The sequence below is a fragment of the Chaetodon auriga genome, chromosome 14, assembly GCF_051107435.1.
Source record: "Chaetodon auriga isolate fChaAug3 chromosome 14, fChaAug3.hap1, whole genome shotgun sequence".
In the NCBI taxonomy this organism is placed as follows: domain Eukaryota; kingdom Metazoa; phylum Chordata; class Actinopteri; order Chaetodontiformes; family Chaetodontidae; genus Chaetodon; species Chaetodon auriga.
This window is the reverse complement of record NC_135087.1, coordinates 26,087,842-26,105,535: the sequence shown is the minus strand read 5'-3', so window position 1 is coordinate 26,105,535 and position 17,694 is coordinate 26,087,842.

Genomic DNA, 17,694 nt, shown 5'->3' with positions numbered 1-17,694 from the left:
AGTGCAGTACTTAGGCTGCTTTCTCACTCTCACCCGTTGCCAGATTGTTCTTAGCCTTCATACAAGACTCTCCAGCAATTATCTTCAAACTGCTTTCCCGGTATTGACCCTGCCTGTTTTTGACGTTGTCTGCTCTCCAACCATTGTGTACCTGACTACGTCTATCATCTTGCCCTTTTTGGAATCGATACATTGTGGGACTGTTTATTGTTTGGCTTGCCACTCGGCCACTCCCAGCCAGAGTTTCGGGGTTCACCTCACTTCCAGTGGCCAGCGACTAGAATGCTGCTGCTCTCCGAGAAGCCTTCCTGCATGGGTTGGCAGACTATATCAAAAATGAACTTCTCTCCTACAATCTGCTGTCCTCCCTAGATGGCCTCATTGAGCTTGCCAACAGGGTGGATCTTTGCATTCATGCCCATCAGCAGGAGAGGAGAACACTGGTTTGCCAACCTGCAGCTTGGCCTTGGGGAATGTCCACGTTCGTCATGCCTTCCACCCTGACTCCACCCCAGTAGGAAGGGCTGGAGCCCATGCAGCTTGGCCACACCAGGTTGGAGAGCCACACCTCTGCATCCTCCTCTCTTCCTCAATGTCCACTGTAGGCTCTCATATGCTGGCCTCATTCATTGACTCTGGGGCTGATGAGAGCATATTGGATGAGGAGTTTGCTCGCCAGCTGGAAATCATACCAAACTGCTACATGTTCATCTACCTAGACGACATTCTGATTTTCTCGTGGACCCATGATTCACCACACCCAGACTATCTTGCAGCACCTCCTAGAGGTGTGTGGATCTTGCACTTCTTGAGTTCCAAGCCCCCTCTGTCTCCTTCCTGGTGTACATTGCAGGGGCGGCTGGCCAATAGAGGGTGCTAGGGCGCCGCCCCCTCTGTCTCACATCATGTAGAATCACACAGCCCTTCCTTTAATAAAACGTTTTTTTTAAAATGACTTTTACAAGTATGTTCTATGTTTTAAAAAGGCAAAATGAATAATACAGTCTGAAGTGAGTTACTAAAATGTAAAATCTGCACTAAATAGTCAGATTAGAAATGTCCTACGTTGTCTACAGTCACTAACAGCTGACATATATCCGGCCCCGGGGCGCACACATCTTTCCCCATTGACTCCCGTTATAACTTTGACATGCACAGTTCGTTCCTCTTCAATACAAGAGATACGAGACAGCGGGGTGCAAGCGCTCTGCGCCCCGCTCTCCCTCTGATCGCTATACACACCACCAGCCATGGGGTGGCAGCAGAGAGTGAGCGGTTTGTTCACCCGCGAGCCTGTAATTAAAACCGCCAAGCGAGTGATGTTGAGCGCAGAGTGTCGGAGTAATTAGCAAACAAGATTATTAGCTAGTCACAGAGAGAGCCGAAAAAGGAGAAAATGAAGAGAGAAAATTCAGTGAAGTCACTGAAAACAACGCCGTTCGAGAGGAGAAACTAAGAGTGAAGGAGCTCGGACCTGACCGGCCGGACATCTTAATTAGACAGCAGTCCGAAGACAGAGGGAGGAGATATACGCGCTCTTTTTCACGGAGCTGGTATGAGAAGACGTCTTGGCTAACTGGATGCAGTGAGGCAGGTGCTTTATTTTGCTTCCCTTGCCTGCTTTTCCAAACCAAGGGAACTGATCAAGCGTGATCAAGCACTTTTGGCTTAAAGCCTAATGGTTTCAGTTATTTTCTTTAGACAAAGTGACAACTTTTTGTTGCTTTGAGGATTTGCTGTGTTTTCATTGTCATTTAAGGTTGTTAATAAAAATGTTAGCTAACAGAAGCACTTTGGGCTCTAAGCCTGATGGTTTGATTGTTTTTTTCAACAAAATGTCCAGTGTTTGTTGGTTTCATCCGTATGTATTTGCTGTTTTTTTTTTTTTCTTTTTTTATTTGAGTATGTAAATATAAATATGTTGTTCCAAACAATTAGCTGGACAGAAGAAGCACTTGGTACTATTGGAAGCTGTGAAAATGAATTGTTTCTCTTCTTACTTTTGAAGTAAAAAATATATTTATACATTCTTGGTTTGTGTAATGATGGAAAAGGAGATTTTAAGGGTTTGTGTGTACCAATTATATCTTATCTGGAGCAAAACATATCAAACACTGGGGAGATAAATTCAAATTCACTAACTGGTAACATTCACCTGCATTTAACTGTCTATTTGTAAACATAATATACATTAATTCTTGTGGTCCGGCGTTGCCAACTTAAGTGCGTCCCCCCCAAGACAAAAATTCACCAGCCGCCACTGGTACATTGTGGCTGAAGACTGTATCCAGATAGACCCAGCGAAGGTCTCTGCTGTCAGCTCCTGGCCAGTTCCCAAGACTCACAAGCATTTACAGCAGGTCCTGGGCTTCACCAACTTTTATAGATGGTTCTGACGGAACTATAGCTCTATAGCTCCCCTCTCACTAACCTCACATCATCCAAAGTCGCTTTCCAGTGGACCCCAACAGCAGAGAAAACATTCCAGAGTCTCAAGACCCGGTTCACGTCTGCACCCATTCTCCACCTACCCGACCCAAAACGCCAGTTCGTAGTGGAGGTGGATGCTTCAGACATAGGAATGAGGCCGTGTTGTCTCAGCACACGGATCAGAAACTCCATCCATGTGCCTTCTTCTCATGACATCTGTTCCCCACAGAGGGAAATGATGACATCGGCAACTGGGAGTGGCTGGCAATCAAGATTGCTCTGGAGGAATGGCGTTACTGGTTGGGAGGGAACTAAGACACCCTTCCAGGTATGGACCGACCATAAGAACCTGGAGTACATCCACATGGGTCAGAGACTCAACTCCAGGCAGGCCAGGTGGTCACTTTTCTTTACCGGTTTGAACTTCTCCCTGTCCTACCAGCCTGGATCCCATAATATCATGATGCCTTGTCTCGCCAGTTTCAAGAAAGGGAGGAGAAGGCGGTGAAGGTCTAATTGCCCCTGTTACCTGGGAGATTGAGGAGAGGGTGAAGTCTGCTGTGGAAGATCAGCCCAGCCCTAGCACCTGTCCTCAGAACCAGTTGTCCCTCAGGATCTGCACTCTGACATCCAGTGGGGGCACTTTTCCAAGCTCACCTGTCACCCTGGAATCCAGTGGGACCGAAACATCCTCCTCCAGTGGTTCTGGTGACCCTCCTTGGATGAGGACATCTAAGGATTTGTCAACGCTTGTCCAGTGTACAGCGAGCACAAGCCCTCTCACCATGTTCCAGCCAGCAGCCTCTAGCCCCTTCCAGTCCCACATCGCCCTTGGTCTCACATCTCCGTGGATTTTGGTGATGGTGGTGACTTCAGCAGATGGCTCACTTCTACATTTTCCCAAGCTCCCATCTGCCAAGGAAACTGCTGAGGTGGTTCTGCACCAGGTCTTCTGTTTCCATGGCCTCCTGGTTGACGTGGGGTCATTGGTGTTCTAGAGGAAGTTCTGCAGCCTGCTGGGGGCCACAGCCAGTGTATCGTCCAGGTTTCTCCCCCAGTCCAGACCGAGTGGATGAACCAGGAGATGGAGACGACTCTCCATTGCATGGCATCCCAGAATCCTCCCTCCTGGTCACAGCAGATCCTATGGTACTAGTCTTGGTCGATCGTGCGGACGTATGGATGTACAACTGGTGAGACTGGTGATTTGCTTTTTTGTCTTTCTTGGATTACTTAAAACAACATTTGGAGATCCATTTAATCATGACTCCATTGTTTACATACAGGAACAGCTGATAGCGTTGAGCAACATGAACACACTCCCAGTGGAAAGACCAGAGATCCCCAAGGAAATAAATAGAAGGAGGAAGGGATGCAGAGCTGGGCCGAAGTGCCATAAGAAGAAAATACAGTACAAACCATCCATACTGACTCATTATTGGGAACGTGAGATACCTGAGATACCGTGAGACATAGAGATGTTTGTGAGTGAGGGAACTGTAAGTGTGATGTGGTTCGGGGAGAGTGAGTGTGTAGTGAGCAAACAGAGTCTCGGTCAGAAGACATCAATGGCAAGGAGTGGAGTGATGGAACTAGGCAAGGGAGAAGACAGGTTTTGATGCAACACCGGTGGCTTTTATTTGTCTTTGATTTGATCTTTGATGTTTTGGATTCCCTATTTGCCTTTGTCATGGCTTGTTTGCGTGTGCTGCCTCAGAAAACAAAGACAATAAACAATAATAAACAAAGAGACAATACAATTCCAATTAAACAAAAGAGTGGTCAATCAATCAAGAAACAACAAATAAGTCTATGTGTAAATACAAAATCCACAACTAAACAGTCAAACAGTCAAGCAACAAACAATTTTCTTACATGGCTCCTGGCACATGTCTGGGAACAAAGAGATTAGGGCAGCAGAGCACATGTCAGCAAAGCCACCACAAAAGGCATACAAATGAAACACTGAAAATGATGAATTCACCACTCACGTTAACTTTGAAGACACACACATATCAGGATACGTGGATGTGCTGGAGTGCTGTCAGGGAGTGCAAAGGATGAATGAAAGGGTGAACAAACAATTTATAGTCTCCGCCCCCTTACCCAGCAGGTAAGGTGGGCATGGTCAGGTGGCACATATCCTTTGGGTTAACTTTGGCAGACACCATATTTATTTGAAAGAAAATGAACTGAGAGAGCACATGGTCCAGGGAGTCTTTTCGGCAAGCAACAGATGGTGTAATCCAGGGTATATCATTATAAAAGAGCAGCGCTGCATGAGAGACATTGAGCTGTTAGCCATTAGCATTTGGCCATATCCGAGGGAGCTCTTGCACGTCATTGCGATAACGGTGTACACCCCTGGTCAGCCAATGCAGCAGCAGCATGTGAGCTCCTGCACACTGTGATCTAAAAGCTGAGGGACTACTTTGAGACCACTGACTTGGAAGTGCTGTGTAGTCCACATGGGGAGGACATGGAGGACAACCTGCATCACGGACTACATCAACTTATGCATGGAAAACACTGTGCCTACTAGAGGGTATGGTGTTTCCCAAAACAACAAACCCTGGGTGTCCCTGGCACTGAAAGGCGTACTGAATGAGAAAAAGACTTTAAAACACGGGACAAAGATGAGCCGAGGGGGGTGCAGAGGGAGCTGAAATGGGAGATAAGGAGAGGAAAAGGCAGCTATAGGAGGAAACTGGAGGAGAACCTTCAGGGGAACAACACCAGAGAAGTTTGGAGGGGCCTGAAAAACATTTCAGGAAACAGCAGTGACAGTGGGAGGGCCCCAGAATCTGCAGACTGGGAATGGGCAAATGAACAGAATCTGTTTTTCAACAGATTCAATTCTAACCCCATTCCTTCCACCACACACCATAGCCCAGACCAGACACCATTACTTCTCCACACCCGCTTCCTTCCATCACAGACTACATTCCCCTTCCCCCACCTCACTCAACAGGAGCCATCCCCCAGTCCCCCATCTCCCACAACCCCAGCCCCTCCATAACAGCAGATCAGGTGAGGAAGGAGCTGAGGAAGATGAGGGTGAGGAAGGCTACAGGGCTGGATGGCATCAGCTCCAGACTGCTCAGAGACTGTGCAAATCAGCTGTGCGGGGTCACCCTGCACATCTTCAACATGAGCCTCAGTTTGAAGAGAGTTCCGGCCCTTTATGGGGTCATGTTTTTTGACTTTTCCAGTGCTTTCAACACAATCCAGGCACTGCTGCTCAGGGGGAAACTGGAACGAGCTCAAGTAGACTTCCACCATGCTGCATGGACCATCTGCTACCTCACTAATAGACCACAGTATGTGAGGCTTCATGACTGCGTGTGATGTGGTAGTTTGCAGCATGGGGGCTACGCAGGGTACAGTGCTCTCCCCTCTCCTCTTCACCCTATACACATTGGACTTCAGAAGCAACATAGATACAGCCATTGTTGGACATGTATCATAGGGGAACAAACTGGAATACAGTGAAGTCATAACCATTTTTGTCAACTGGTGTGGACTGAACCATCTGCACATAATATACCACATTTCCAAAAAGTTGGGACAGTGGCAACAAAAGACTGGAAAATTTGCGAATAGCTAAAAGACAACACATGGAATAAATACCCAAGAGGCTAATGAACTAATGAAACACAGCTGACACACAATATAGCCAGGAAAACACACAAAGACAGGAAGTAATTACAAACATGACACAGGAGGAGGGTAACTTTCAAAATAAAACAGGAAACAGGCTAAGTAAAACCCTAAAACCCTAACAATATGCACACCGAGGTAACTGGTATTAGTTACTATATCTATATACATATACATACAACAGGAGCACAGAGCAGTCCTCAAAGATTTTATTTCATGTCTTGAATATCACAACAGAAAGAACTTCACCTGTCATCAGAGATGTGTCATATTAGGTGAAAAAGCTTTGTGTATTCAGTTGTCTTCTGTTGGTTTGATGATTTCATGTACTTCAGATAACTCAAACTAAAACTTTCCAATCTATGAGAGGAAGAAAACAACAGACAAGTGTGTGTGAACATTTATTCATTTACTTTGCCAGGTTGGCTTCCCCTTTTCAGGTCTAAAGGAGAGCTGATTAGGGGTCCTGGCAGTGAGGGGATTATCACATTGACTACACCCTGTCGATATCCACTGAGGAATGCTGGCAAATCAACCAGTGAGTCGTTCACACACTGAATCATCCCATCCGCCAGTCAGTCATCTTCGAGTGCTGAGCCAGTCTTCACATAAGATTAGTATGGCTTTCTATCAGCAACAATTACCCAGACACCGGTATGGAGTGAACAGTGATGGTGGCAGTGATGATGATGATGAGCTGATGGACGAGGAGCAGGTCTGTAGGCTTCCTGTACTGAAGATAAGAGGAAGCAGACAGTAGTTTTGGGCGGCTCTCAGGCCAAAAGGGGAGCCGCAACCAGGAGGTCAGGCAGGCAGCATGAGGAGCAGGTGGAGGAGCTGAATGTGGAGGTGGAGGTGGTGGAGGAGGAGGAGGAGAGTGCTGCAGACAGTCAGACTGTTACCATCTCTCAGCCGTCTGTGGCTTTGCAGCATGATAAACATTATGAGCTGAGACAGGTGAAAGTTTTCCTCCAGCAGACCAAGAATATGAAAAGAGTAAAGGTGGAGGAGTATTTTCCAGATAAGGAGCTGCTCCTGCACTCAGTCAGAGCTCACATGAGAGAAAGGAGACTACACTGACTAGGAGATCTACAGGTTAAAGAAAACCCTGCTGAGAATCAAACAGGGGCTGCAGTATGACGAGTCAGAGACAGTATAAGGCAGCTCACCTCTTGCTGGTGTGTGGTTTTCCTCTCATCAGTCTCCAGCCTCAATGTAAACGGAGCGAAAGATGTGAGGAAGAGAGTGTGTCGCTTTGAGCTGATAAAGAGGAAGGTCATTGATATGATGTTTGTTCAGGAGACACACAGTGACAGCACCAATGACACAGACTGGAAGAAGAGCTGGGATGGTGACATCATCCTGAGCCATCTGACTGGGACCAGTGGAGGAGTGGCTCTCCTCATCTCACACAGGTTCCTCCCACAGTCGTATGTGGTGGAGGAAGTAGTGAAAGGCCGACTGTTGGTTGTCTGAGCAAAATATGAGGTTCACACTTTTGTTTTTGTGAACGTTTACGCCCCAAACGTAGGGCCTGGCAGGGTTCAGCTTTTATCTGAGCTCAGTGTGGTTTTAAGTCAGTGTGGGCCTGAAGAGTTTTTGTTTCTTGGGTGGGATTTTAACTGTACTGAGAATGACAAGATAGACAGGAACCATATTGAACCTCATGCAGCCTCCCGATGTGTGATCAAGCAGCTGATGGGGACTCACAGTCTGGTTGATGTGTGGAGGGAGATGCATGGGGAGCAGAGACAGTACACGTGGGTCCACAGCACACAGAGGTCTCTCACTATGGCTCGGTTAGACCAGTTTTGCTCCTTTAAACATCATCTCAGTGTTTTTAAAGACTGTCAGATCCTGCCTGTGGGTTTCTTAGACCACTCCATGGTCTCATGTCATGTTTTTATAGCAAAAGTTAGGCACAAATCAGCCTACTGGCATTTTAACACTGCGCTTTAATTAGATGAACATTTTAAAGACACCTTTGCTTATTTTTGGAACATTTTAAAAAAAAAATCATCTACATCTCTGAGGTGTGGTGGGATTGTGGGAAGGTGGACATTAAGCAGCTTTGTCAACAGTACACTCTCAACGTCTCTCGTGACATTACCAAATCTATGAGGGATCTGGAGATCGAAATAGTCGAGCTGCAGAGTTCTGCAGAGTCCACAGGAAATCGGGGTCGGTATGAAGACCTCAAGTCTAAAAAAGCCTTGCTGGCTGACCTGCTGGGCTCCAAAGCACAGGGGGCCTTGGTCTGGTCTCACTTCCAGAGTGCTGCGATGATGGACTCACCCTCCAAATACTTCTTCGACCTGGAGAAGAAGAACGGGTAGAGCAGATACATCCACTCTCTGGGGTCGGCGACAGGGGGGCTGCTGATGGAGGCCAGTGAGATCCAGCAGAGAGCGGTGGACTTCTACAGTCGTCTGTACAGCAGTGAGTACGCTGAGAATGATGACCTGCTGGACTCTTTCTGCACAGGGCTGCCCACGGTCTCAGAGGAGGCCACCCAAGAGATGAGGGGCCCTCTGACCACAGAGGAACTGTTTGCGGCTCTGCAGAGCATGCAGGGGGGGAAGGCCCCTGGTATCGATGGTCTGCCACCAGAGTTTTACAAAGCCTTCTGGCCTGAACTCTGTGACAACCTGACAGAAGTTTTCTCTGAGTGTTTCAAAGACTCATGTTTGCCTCAGAGCTGCAGGAGGGAAGTTCTGACCTTGTTGCTGAAGAAGGGTGACCTGCAGGACATCAAGAACTGGCGCCCCGTCTCCCTGCTGTGTGCTGATTACAAGCTGCTCTCCAGAGTCCTGGCTAACAGACTGAGGACGGTGATGGACCAGATCGTTGACCGGACTCAAACATACTGTGTGCCCGGCAGCTTCATTGTTGACAATGTGTCACTAATTCGGGATGTTTTGGACGTCTCTGGTTCACTGGGCCTTGATGCTGGTCTGATTTCACTAGACCAGGAAAAGGCCGGGTTGAGCACCATTACCTGTGGACAGTGTTGGGAAGGTTCGGCCTCTGCCATGGACTTATTGCCAAGATGAAGGTTCTGTATAGAGACATTGAGAGCGTACTGAAGATCAACAGAGTTTTATGTAAACCTTCTAAAGTGTGTCAAGGTGTTCGACAGGGCTGCTCACTCTCTGGTATGTCGTACACACTGTCTATTGAGCCACTGCTGCACAACTTTTGTTCTTTTATTCCTGGTCTGCTTTTACCTGATTTTAACCCTCCAGTTGTTTTATCGGCCTACGCAGACGACATCGTTGTCATTGTTAAAAACCAGACAGATGTTAACTTAGTTGGTCAGATTGTAGAGACCTTTGGTAAACTCTTTGGAGCTAAAGTTAACTGGTCAAAAAGTGAAGCTCTGGCAGTAGGCAGGTTGTCCACAGGGCTCCCTCAGCTGCCAGGAGGACTCAGCTGGAAGAGGGGCGGGTTCAGGTACCTGGGAGTGTTTTTGGGAGACAAACAGTCCATAAGTAAAAACTGGGAGGGGGTGGTGGAAAGATAGAGGGCAGACTGAACAGGTGGAGGTGGTTGCTGCCACACATGTCATACAGGGGGAGAGTACTTGTCATTAACAACTTGGCAGCCTCCACCCTCTGGCACAAGCTGATTTGTATGGAGCCCCCTCCTGGTTTGCTGGACAAAGTGCAGTCTGTCTTCTTTTGGGACAGACTGCACTGGGTCCCACAGAGTGTTTCATAGGAAACTGGGGGACTGTTGAGACTGTGGGGGAGGAGTGGTGTGTACTCTTTGTTCACAGCTGGTATGCATGAGCCAAAAGATTGAGGCTGGCCACTGATTTGCTCACCTGAGGAGAAAACAGGACAATGAGGAGATTGAGGGGAGAAAAAAACGGTGGCGATCGGGCGTGAGCACAGGAAGGTCCGATGAGTGCGATCTGTTGAGCGGTACTGACAGCAAGGGTGGAAGGGTTTATTCAACGCTCGCCATCGCCCTGTGTGGAGGTTGCCAACTAGACAGGGCAATCGTGGGGAGGCCTGAAAGACCCTCTTACAACGCTCGCTATTTCCTGTGCGGAGGGAAGTTGAAATGCCACCTTCTGCAGTGTGTGTGAGTGAGGCCCCGTTGGCGACAGGATTGTTGTTAATTTTCCCTCTTGTTTGTCCTCGGCAGCCGCCAGCCTCGAGACGCTCTGGAGGAGCATCCCTGGACGCCCCGCTGTGTGGAGACTCTACACCGTACGGATAGCTGCGCCATCGTCCTGTCGTTCGAGACCCGGCGGATGGTGTTCAGGGCGGTGAGAGACATTATTGCTTTAGATTCTCTCGGTGGGATGTGGCTCCGACCGAGAGCGGACTTTTAACTTTTAATCCTGCTGTACAGCCAGCGGCCGTTGGCCCTGCACCTCGCTATGACAATTTTGCATGGGTAATTAAAGCCACTTGTCGCTAAATTCTATCCACGTTAATAACTGTCTACACTCCCCTATAGTGGCCAGTGGGAGCCGTAAAAGGGTTTTCACTGGGGGTTGTTTGCTGTGGAATGAGGGCATCTCGCCCCCTTGTGTGGGTTTATAATATTGACAACCGGTGTGCAGTGATTCCCTCAACGTGTGTGTAGTGGAATGTTTGGGGTTAATTCTTTGTAGTGGCTGTTCCCTGTGCTACTCCTCTAGCACCCTTTGCCAGAAAAGAAAGGGGGGTTAGGATACAGTGGACTGTTAGGCTGGCTTTATTTACGTATCTGTCTTGTCATATGGTTGGGAGCCAGTGGAGCATGATAGTATGTGTGGGGTTGCATTTGAGACTTTTTTTAAATTGTGTGTTGTGATTATAATAAAGCAATTATATTTTGTGCTTGACTTCATCTACTGTCTGTGTGATTTGGGGGATCTGAGAACTTGGTCTGTAGGTGTCCATGGAAATCACGGCACCCACGACACAGACACTGTGTGGAGGACCAAACTGACAGCACCAACCACCTGTCAATGTTTTATCTCGAAGATTAACCCAACTGTCTCCACACAGTGTCCCTTCTGCCAGCTGCAGGAAACAATCTTTCACTGTTTTTTAGAGTGTCAGAGGCTGCAGGGACTGTTCACAGCCCTCTAGACTGTTTTTACTCTGTGCAATGAAAACTGGACAGAAACAGCTTTTATCTTCGGTGCTGGGTACCAGAGGAAGGAGGCGGAGAAGTGGAAGCTGCTGAACTTCCTGGTGGGACAGGCTAAGTTAGCCATTAACAAGACCAAGAAGTCCATGATCAACGCTGGAGCAGCTGTGGATCCTCTCACTCTGTTCTCGGTGTTGGTGAAGGCCAGAGTCAAAGTGGACTTTTAAATTCTTCGCCCTGACCCAGAATTTGGACGGTTTCACCTCCAGATGGTGTTTTACTGCAGCAGTCTGTACAATGACTGGAGGAGAGCTGTTTTTTGACCCCCTTTTTATGTGAACGTTTCAACTCTGCTGCTGCTGGGACGAATGTGATTGTTAAAGCACTGTAAAAAAAAAAGTCTTTTTAAAAATAAAAAACAAAATCTCTCTCTCTCTCTCTCTCTCTCTCTGAGTGAATGGAGGTTATGAGCTGAGAGCGTGGCATGTGTTGGTGAATTTTCTGTTTCTTTTTTGGGTTTTTCATCAATTATTTCTACTTTATTGAGTTGCAGTGTGTGTGGGAGTGTGTGTGTAAATTATTGAGTGAGTGTTTAGTGTGTGAGTGGAAGTGTTTGGTGGAGGGAGGTGATTGTTTGGTGGGTGCACTATACTGGTGGCGGAGGCTCCGACCAGTGAGTTTGAGCGGCTGACACGGCATCATGCCATCAAGCTGCTGCCAGCCGTGCAGTCCTCTGTGGAGGAGGCAAGTTTGGCGGTGGGGAAAGAGGTGGGATACGGGAGCGTTAGGTCGGCCTCCCGGATGAACGGAGCGGTGGTGATCTTCCTGGATAGCACGTGTAGCAGAACTGGTCTGTAGCTGAACCTCTTCTCCCCTCTTTGCATTGCTCAGGAGAAGTGTAGTGATAAAACAATCAGACTTTTAAGAGTTATTGACCATCTGGAAGGTTCACAGGAAGGTGTGAACCCAGGCAGAGACAGGATGTCTGGTTTAGAGACATCTTCTCACACTCTTTCAGGACAACAAGAGTCACTGATAACACTTTTACTTCTAATTTACATCTGGTCAAGACGTTCTCATGGAGGTGCTAACTCTTTCTTGATAGCCCATGGGAGTTAAGGACAATAAAACTGCCTGGATGGATGAATGCCATGCCTCAAAGGAATCAAAGGAATGCTGATGGGTTGTAAATTGAACATTCCTGAAGTAAACTGTTCTGTATGTCTGTGTGCCTTTTTGCTTAACCTACCAAATTAACCAAATCTCTATGTTTGATTTAACCGTAGATGTTATTACATTGCTAAGCTCGTGATCAGTACAATAACAACGCTTTCTTGGTGTTTCTAACTTACAGAATGATGAAACTGTGAATTTAAATATTTCAAAGGTTTTCTCTGAATTTCTACCATGTAACGATACTGCCATCTAGAGGTTCATAGCGGTTAGGTTGAATGTGCTTAGCGGGAGACATTTATTACTTAGTAACCATAATAGCGATAATCATTTCGGCAAATATAGTCTGCCCTTCATCATATTAAAGTTGTTATACCCTTAGTCATCATGTTTATTAGGATTAGTATTAGAAAATGTTACCATGTTCATTGTTTAATGTTGTCGTTATTCATACGAATTGTCTAACGCATGTAGTGAACACGCATGTTGTTGTCGTAGTGCCATTGAAAATTGATCATTTAAAATATATTCGATTGACCATAGTGAGAAACAGATGAGCCCTTGTATGAATCATTAATTAATTCTCGCTCTATGAAATGAAATCACGTTGCGCGTCTGCGAACCATCCCACATGCGTGACGTCCTATTGATTAGACACGCCCTGGAGCGATGATAAAGTTAGCTGCGCGCAATGGACGCCAGTTTTTATGTCTAGTTTTTCTTTCTTCCAGTTTAGTTTCTACTTTCTTCTAGTCTCGTTTTAGTTTTGTCTTAGTTTGTGTTAAGTTCTTTGTCTTTAGTTTTCAAGTATTTTTCCGCTCCATTGTTTTCTCAGTCTTTTTGTTGCTGCTCACAACCACGCAGAGTGGCCTGATTTAATTCTGCAGAAAACGCACTTTTCTAATCTTCGTGAAACTTTCATTTTTGCTCGCCACGCCAAGCCGCATAATCCCTATTTTTGTTGTTAAAGTCTAGTCACGTAATAGTAATTTCGAAGACTTTTTTCGACCGGCCATCGAAGAGTTTCTCAATCTTATTATTAGTAATCAAAAGCCTTGCCAAACGGCCAACAACTAACTGACCGCACCGAAGACCTGTAGCCTGCTGCTGACCCGCTGGTCCCGGTTAAATAACCATCAGAAGCCGTTCCTCGTCTGTAACCGACACCGAAGACCCTCAGCTCCCGAGACATCCCTGTCCAACACCGGCTCTCAACAGTGGTTCGCTTGATTCGTCGGGCAGACCGCTGTGCAGATCAGAGTGACGGACGACAACGCGGAGCCTCTTCGTGTCAGTTTGGGGCAGACATCTAGGAACGTCTCTGACAAAGTAGGCATACTTAAGCGGTTTTGAATAAGAGTTGGTCCGTGAGGTTGAGATATTGTCAATTTGTCTAAATTCTCTAAATCGTTCATTCAACAAATTAACTTCCTATTCGCGTCCCCTTTCCCCTTTAAAAACCTACTTCTCACTATCGCCAAACTCATTTTACCATTCTCTTGCCATAAGTTCCTCTGTGCAGTTTTTGTGTTAATCTACCTAATCCATATAATCTATCGTATTATTCATGATTCATATTCATTTCATTATTGTGTTTAATAAATAATCTTTTGCATACAAGTCGTTGTCAGACGGTGTCCTTTTGAGCTGGATATAAGCAATCCCTGTACTGAGAGTTTACGCCTTAGATTATCAGACTGATCTACTGTTGGTTCATTCGTTCACTACATCAGCATTACCAGATATGATATACAAAATCCTTCTTAGCTGAGGAAGGTTGGTGCCCTTGGTCTTATTAACGAATGCAACATTAATTTAGAGGTAATTCCCCTACACACGGAAAAAGTTCAGAATCAGAATGCCTTTATTAGTCTCCCGAAGGAGAAATTCCATTTCAGTTACATCCCGTCCAAGAAACACAAAAAAGACAGTGACACATAACAGGGGAGGACAGGAGCGGGAGAACTGTGGGTCGCACACATGGAGAGCGCCCCGTTTACTTAGATGTGAAAGAGGAAAAACAAGAGGGAAGAAGAGGGTAAAAAAAGCAACTCCCAAACTAAGCTCCTGTGGGGGGGGGGCACAGTGTGGGATTGGGAAAAAAAACACCTCGGCACATAAGCAACATAGTAAGACACTACAACAAAATCTCAAGGACTTGCACATGTGGGAAGGGTGGGGGGAGTTGGGGAGGGTAGGTGTCGCAGCACAGACACTGGGGGCGCGTGCACGCAGCCACATTTGAGTGCCTCGCAACTGCGACAAGGGAGGGAGGGGGGTGGGAGCCACGAAGGCGTTGAGTTGGAGGTTGTGTGCGTGTCATATGTGTCTTCGTGTGTGTGTATGCATAAGCCCGTGTACTTCATCTCCAGTCAGTCCAACCCATTGTCTCTGCCGTCTGATAACTGATGACGAAAACACAGCCGTAGCCGTGGAGATGACCTCGGAGAGTCCTGATCCAGAAACAAGGTTCACAGGAGTAGGGGGGTGATGGGGGAGGAGATAGGGCTGGAGCATCTTGTCTGCAAAACATCCAGGAGAGTGGAGAGACACCGGCCTTGGGAAGGCCAGCTATCTCAGGGAGCCAATGAAGATAACAATTGTTTTGGGGCAGGCCAACACTGCAAATTTTCCGTCTGCCTTTAAGTCTCTCTGCGTCTCCCAGTGTCTTTGTTCAAATATATCCAAATTCGATGGCCAATTTCACTCGAGCCGAGCTGAAAACTTCTCCAAGTTGGCATCCATCCTGCGAAAGAGTTCAGGAATCGCATCCAGCCTGCGATTTTGATCAAGAATCGCATCCAGCTTGCGACCGAGCTCACACATCACTTGAGTCTGAGTGTTTACAGCCCTGCTCATTCCCTCAATCAAGAGTGGCAGCTTCTCGATTGCCAAAAGTGCTGCCAACATTTTCCGAACTTTGCGATAGATCAGGAAACTGCCAACTCCAGACAGCAGAAAGCCTGTTATCATAAATCCAATTATGAAGACGTCTTCAACATCCTCAACGGAAAGGATCGACAGGCACACGATCCTCCACTTCTCCCAGGAGTCCATCGTGTATCCGGCTGCAAACGTTCCATCAGGGCAGGCGGGCTCTCCTTTACCCAGTCTCTTAGTCGAGAAAATTTGGTCAATTGCGTTGAGAGACCAGCTGACCAAATCCATGATTTTAGGCTTCGGAAAGAAATGCAGAGAGAGGCTCCAATAGATCAGACAAAGACAGCACAAGACAAAGAGCAGCAGCAACAAGGTGGTGGAGAGCGGTCTAGTGATAAAAGACTCGTTTACTCCCGTCCTCTCCCTGGTCAGCCCGGCGTCCAGGATCATGATCTCCAAAGTACCTCCGTTCATCAGGAACGAAGCGTTGGCCAAAGAACTGTCCAGATACGGTCAACTGGTCTCACCTATAAAAATGGTGTCTTTAGGCTGCAAGTCACTGCAGCTGAAACATGTTGTGTGTCAACGGAGATAGGTGTACATGATCAGAAAAGACACGACAAGTGACCTATACCTGTCCTTTTCTTTCCGTGTGGATGGTTTCAATTATGTTGTTTTTGCCACCTCAGAAAGAATGAAATGTTTTGGGTGTGGAGCGGAGGGACACCTGATCTGCTCCTGCCCGGAGGAGGGGAGGAGCAGCAGCCAGCTGCTGCCGCTGCTTCCGCTGCTGGCGGGGGGCCGAAGCTGTCCTCCAGAGCCACTCCAGCGGCCCCAGTAGCCGCGGCCACACAGTCTAAAGTAAAAGCCAAAAAAGGAAAAGAATCTGAAGAAGAAGAGAGTGACCTCAGCCAAGTCCAGGAGGAACAAATGTATTCCCCTGAGGAAATAAAAAAGTTTTTAGAGGTCACTAAAGGAACCAAGCTCCCTTCAGTTGAAGAGTATTTTGCAAACCTGAAGCTCTTCATTCGATCGGCAAGAAGACCCTTAACAAGAAAAACTGACGCCTCAGGAATTTTAACAGACCAAGAAATATACGGATTAAAGAAACTCATAGTCAGGGTAAGAGACCAAATCATGCTAGAAAGTTATGATTTTTAAATATAGCTGCTTCTTTTACCTACTGACTTGTTTTTTCACTGCTGGCTGTCTTCACCTAACTCCACGTATGTGTGATTTTAACATCAGCATTTTAAACCTGAATGGCGCCAGGGCTGACTTTAAATGAGCTGCACTTTTTAAATTAGCGGAGATGAAGAGGTTAAATATTATGCTTGTTCAAGAAATCCACAGCACGGAGGACATGGAGGCAGACTGGAAGAGGGCTTTTAACGGGGGGGTGGTTTTAAGCCATAAGTCCAGTCTGAGCGGAGGGGAGGGAATTTTATTCTCAAAAAACTTTTTACCTTTAAAGTATGAAGTAGAGGAAATAATTCCAGGTGTGCTTTTAAAAATAAAAGCCAAATGTTGGCCAAAATGTTGTTTTAGTGTTTTTAAACGTCTATGCCCCCACCAATGGGGTGGAGAGGATGCTCATAGAAGAACAGGAGCTGTCTGACCTATGGAGGGTTTTTAACAGCAACACTAGACAATACACCTGGACTCATTCAAGGGGAAACTCTTTATCATTAGCCAGACTGGACTGCCTTAATTGTTTTAAACACCATTTTAATATTTTTAAAAGGTGTTTTATCCAGCCTGTGGGTTTCTCTGACCATTCCCTTGTCTCCTGCTCTGTTTTTATTAAGAATGTACGTTTTAATAGTGCTTATTGGCATTTTAACATGAGCCTTTTAAATGACCAGGCTTTTAGAATGGCTTTTAATGTTTTTGGTCTTCCTACAGAGAGAGCAAGCCTGCCTTCTCCTGCCTCCAGCAGTGGTGGGACTTTGGGAAGACCCAGGTCTGAAAGTTGTGTCAGCAGTTCACTCGTGGTGTCACAAGAGACCTAGCCCGGAAGATGGAAGATCTAGAGAGTCAGGTAGAAGCCCTACAGTTTCTGGCATCTTCTACAGGAAATCAAGGGCATTTAGACTCCCTCAACTCCAAAAAGTCGACCATAGCCAACCTGTTGGGCGTTTCAGCGCAAGGGGCTCTGGTCAGGTCAAGGTTCATGAACATCTCCCAGATGGATGCTCCCTCCCGGTTATTCTTTGGGTTGGAGAAAAAGAACGGACAAAGGAAGATCATTCATTCTTTACGAACGGGTAGCTGCTCCGAAGTCGAGGTCAAGTTATCCAGATGTGCACAGCACCTTCTATAAAGACCTCCCTCAGGTGAGCGAGAAGAACAACTCCCTGCTGGCAGCTGACCTTACACTGGAGGAGATCAGAAAGGCCACAGGGAGCCTCCAGAATGGCAGAGCTCCAGGGATAGACGGCCTGCCTACTGACTTCTACA